General features: G+C 40.7%; 1 pseudogene; it reads left to right on the top strand.

The window, feature by feature from the left end:
* Window positions 1–682: 682 nt before the first annotated feature.
* Window positions 683–4,743, top strand: LOC138592510 (CUB and zona pellucida-like domain-containing protein 1; annotated as a pseudogene).
* Window positions 4,744–5,075: the final 332 nt, after the last annotated feature.

Here is a 5,075-nt window from a genome sequence, read left to right as displayed (position 1 = left end):
TTGGCCAAGGAGAAGTGACAGACACAATGCACTGTGAGCAAAATGTTGGTCCTCCAGAATGTTCAGATCTTAAATTTCTCACTTGCAGAGGTCAATTTTCCATACGATTTTGAGGTATTTGGAATGGCTTTTATGACATTTAAAAAAATTGTTCATAAAATGTTGCCGTAAAGACCATCTAACTGCTGTCTTCAAACTACTCTTTTGATGCATTGTTGTCCATGTATCCATGTTTTATTTGTTTACCTCAAGTATTCTCAAAACACATACTCACATACATACACACTACACACTGACAATCTCTATTTTAAATTTTAATTTGATACTAGTTGTATTATTGTTGTCAATATACAGTATATATATTATTCGTTTGCCATCATATGTTGTTATATTATTTCCCTGTGCTAATTTTGTGTTCTTTATAAAATTGTGAAATTTCTAACATTATTTCAGTGGAGACTTTAAATAAGCCCATTGGGTTTTCTGTCAATCCCTTCACTGTATATTGTTACATGTTATCTTTGTCTTTTTGTGTATTGTAAATTGTGCAAAAATAAAATTCAACGATGTATACGATGTACCTGTTAATGATGTTCATGATGAATCAGCTACATTTCTCTCCACAGTTTAAGTGTTCAGTGTTCCTCGGATGTTTTTCAGGTCCAACGTCTATCAGTCAGATATGAGGTGTGTTGTGGTCGACGTTGGAGAGAGGACAGGTCAGTCTATTTACTACTTAAGCATCAACATTTTGTAGTGTGACTTAAGCTGTAATGGTATGAATATAGATGCACATATACATAATGATGCTTAATGCTTTGGCTACATGCCTGGTTTACATTAGCCTATATGAGTTTCTGCAGGTGTACTAATACAGCAAGAGGTATTTTGGAGAACTGCAAACGGTATTGAAATAAAAAAGGTACAGTCATGTTTAATTCCTATAATAATTGTACTTTTGTAATTAATTTGTAATTTTCTTATTTTCAGTGCAATTGTTAACTGTTGTAGACCGTCAACTGTCACAGCAAACACGATAACATCAAGTTTGTTATGTTGTTAAATCAGCCAAAGGCAGTTTTGATATTTAATGACAATCAACAAAATGGATTCTTGGTTTGAATCGTTGAAGTGATACAGCTAAAAAATACAGGCAAAAACAACCCTTGCTTAATTTTCTCCCAACAAAAACAGTGCAGAGGCTGGGAAGGGTTTAAATTAGATCAACAGCTGCATGAAGCCTCAGACCTCATGAAGTGTTTTTCAGTATAGACGTTTTTGGTCTTCAAATACACTTTTTTTCTACCATAACTTTCCTGTGCTGGTCAGGGGTCACTGAGCTGGAGAAATGATTGAAAACGTTTGACAACCACTGCACTGACTAATGGTACCTCATACAAGCCCACTTCAGAAAAATCCATACTGTAACTTTGTCATGGTTTTAGTTATACACCTGCAATATTCATTCTGTTTGTCTGCAATATTCTGTTTACTAATTCTCTCATTTCAGACCCGGTCACTCTCATCTCTCAGCTCCCCTCACCCTTAGTTCACTCACCCCGCCTCCTCTCCAGCTCCACCTCCTAACCACTCCTACCTCATCTAGACAAGTCCCTTCACCTGTAGTCTCACCTCACCTGCTCCTCATTCCCTAATCACTCCCCACACTATTTAACATGTGCTTCCCCACTCACCCTCTGCCAGATTGTCATAGTGTCTCGTACCTATACCTTCCAGCGTTTTTGTATCCTGCCTTATTATCCGTTTTTGATCCTGATATCGACCCTGCCTGTTTCCCGACTCTGCCTCAGTCTGATCCCTCTAACTTGGTTTGCCTGCCTGGATATTTTGTCCTTGTAACCTGTTTACTGTTTCAGTAAAGAAACTGTTTTTTTGTGAACTCTGGTCTCTGAGTCGTGCATTTGGGTTTGTCTTTGGTTTTGACGTGTGACAAACTTGGAGCAATTTCGTGTTAAAAATATGGTTTTGGCTTTATTACACATGATCCTTTTTTTAAAACATGCGTAGCTCTCAACATAATGTGTGTTTTTCAATGAAAATAAAAGGGATTGCACATCTCTTGCTCTAGTGGAAGCTAATGTGATCTGCAAGCAGTCCACAATGAGAGGAGAGGTTGACAAATCAACGTTTCCCAGACTACATGAGGATCATCTGCAGCTCAATGACCCGTCCAACGTCGTCTGCAGCCTGCAGACACACTCAAACAGCACTCATGTCATCGCCATCATCCCCCTCAACGCCTGCGGCACTCAGATCGAGGTAACGGGGTCATTTGTTCCTTTTTTAGTTGTTGCTTTTTCCTTCTTAACAGTGTGAGGACTGAATGCATATCCTCTTACTCTGCAGGAAGATGACGAGTACCTAAAGTTTAAGAATGAAATCAGCACAGTTGACAACAGCAGAAACCTGATCACCAGGAAACACCTGCTGGAAGTTAAGTTCTACTGTCAGTACCCCAAACGGGGGAACGTGACTCAGGCCTTCACAGCACACAGAAATATTACCACAGTGTGGGAGAAAGGCTTTGGAAAGTTCACGTACCAGTTTGAGTTCTTTCCTAACGCCCAGTTCCAGACCATGATGGATCCGAGCTCTTACCCTCTGGAGTACGGCTTAGGGAGCAGGATCTACATGCAGATCGAGGCCACGTCTTCAGTCAGCAACACCGAGCTGTTTGTGGAGTCCTGCAGAGCTTCACCATATAACAACCCCAACTACCGGCCAACCTACCCCATCATTGATAATGGGTAGGCATGAGTACGCCCCCTAAGCTCTGTAAGCTCTGATTCCAGTTAGGGAGTGTTTTTTTGTTTGTTTTTTTCTGTTTATCTTCTGCTTTTATCGACACTCTCAAAACAATAACTCCTCTGCCCATGAACTTTTTTATCTGCTCTGACAGGTGCAACGTGGACTCAACTGTTAGAATCCATTCTTCTGCCCATAGCAGACAGTTCAGGTTCAGCATGGAGGCCTTCAAGTTCATTGGCTTACACGACCAGGTGAAGAATGCACTTTGTGGTTAGACTGGAGAAACTCAAGTAACTCAAATTGGTTTTTTTTTAATCTAACGGAATTTATAAAATGATGTCTAAGTTGTTTGTGCAGTGCATGGGGACATTGAAATATCAATGCTTTCAGTCCATAGACTGTATAAAAAGATGGCCGACATGACAGCTCCCTAAAGTGAAGCCAAACCCTCTCTATCGCCCCCTGCTGACTGGCTGCAGTATAGCTCATAAAGCCCGCCTCCTCCATGTTAACAGATGGGACATGAGTCAAACTATAAAATCAAAATACACGTCAAAAACATTTTTCTCAAACATGGTTTCTGTCATTATAGTTAGTTCTTATCATGCTGATTTATGTCACAGTGTTCATTTTTCTGACAAGTTTACTTTGAATTAGTTATTTGATGCTATAAAAGGGGGCGTGGCCTCATGATTGACAGGAGATATAACTAACAGTAACACTAACACTACAGTCACTGAACTGTTCTGCTGTTAACTACACATGAGGGATATTTGTTGTTTTGTTGATCGGGTAAAGGTGTGTTCTGGTTAGAGGTAGGGGCGGTATGACAATACCGCGGCTCCACCAGCCCGTCTCTACTGTGCAGACTCTGGCTCCAAATGTGCCAGATGACAGCGCCCACTGCGGGGTTATTTTGGCTTCACTTTTGTACAACGAAAGCAGATAGAGAGACACATTGTCTATCTTTATATACAGTCATTGCTCCAAATGTACAAGATGGAAGCACCTACCCCAGGGGATATTTTGCCCTCATTGTTGTACAGTGAGACGCCTTGTCAATCTTTGTATGCAGTCATTGTTTCAGTCCAGAAACAAAGTCCAGTAGTACATGGGGTAGCTGTGAAAAATGAAGATTACACCCACAAATATGTAGGAAAATGGGATGTTTATTTTATTTCATCTGGCAAATTTCTGACATATTTTCATAGATTAGAAAAAGTAACTTAGAGAAGTTATCCTGCGAACTTATTGTGCTGCAAAACATTTATTTCCATGACTTACAAATGGATGACCACAGTTTTCTTGTTGTATCTTGCCTCTCAGGGATCCTGCTGAAAACAGTTAATTTCCTGACATAACGAGCACATGTCCTGTTGTATTCAGGTGTACATCAGCTGCTCCTGATGTGTCAAGCAGGAGACCCCAACACCAGGTGCTCGCAGGGATGCCTCAACCCCACACTGTCCAATAATCCCCGCAATTACAAGCGTAAGAGAGCGGCTGTCACCCAGAGTACGGCGCACTTCATTTCCCAGGGTCCCCTGCACCTGAAGAGATCAGTGAGATCAGCATCAGACGGGACAGAAAGCCCAGGTAGGAAAACAGGAAGTGCTTTCTTCACAGCACACCTGCCTTGTTTGACTCCCAGTTTGGACATGATCAGATTCAAGTTGTGCTTCTCCTTTCTCCAGGGATCAACCTGAATCTCAACCTGGTTTTCATCGCTGGATATCTTCTTGCAGCTGTTGGCATGATCAGCGGAGTGGCCGTGTACAAAGCCAAAATATCAGGGGTGAAATACCAGCCTCTGCCCACACTTGAAAGTTAAGGCAGCAGTGTGGGCAGAGAAACAATTCCATATTAATTACACTGGAATATAAGCAGTTATTTAGATTATGTCTGCTGAGGGATTTGGGTGTTCATGTATCTAATTATGTGCAAATTAAAATAGATTTGTCCACAGGTGTGTAACCTGAAGGAGGAGAGATGTGTACCTTTGGAAATGGGAAACCAGGAAATAAGTTTTATATCAATGAACTCTGATCATCTATCACTGCAGCTGCTGGGTGATTGTTCAGTGTTGTTTCTTGTCGTTGTGGGATCTGATTAAGCTTCACATCTGCTTCTAACTATGTCATGTTACAGTTTAAGACAAGTCACTTGATTGCTGACTTTTGTCTTTTGTAATCACAATAGTTTAAATAAAAATCTTTTTGAAGGCCATAATTTCATGCAAAAAAATTCTTTATTGCTTCACCTTAGACAGCTACACAATACAAAACAATAATATAGTCTGTTGAAAC

This window comes from Semicossyphus pulcher, unplaced genomic scaffold (genome assembly GCF_022749685.1).
Source record: "Semicossyphus pulcher isolate SPU_LCO1_2020_fin unplaced genomic scaffold, fSemPul1.0.p SCAF_1, whole genome shotgun sequence".
In the NCBI taxonomy this organism is placed as follows: Eukaryota; Metazoa; Chordata; class Actinopteri; order Labriformes; family Labridae; genus Semicossyphus; species Semicossyphus pulcher.
Note: the sequence above shows the minus strand (reverse complement) of the source record. Positions and strands in the feature narration are given on the sequence as shown.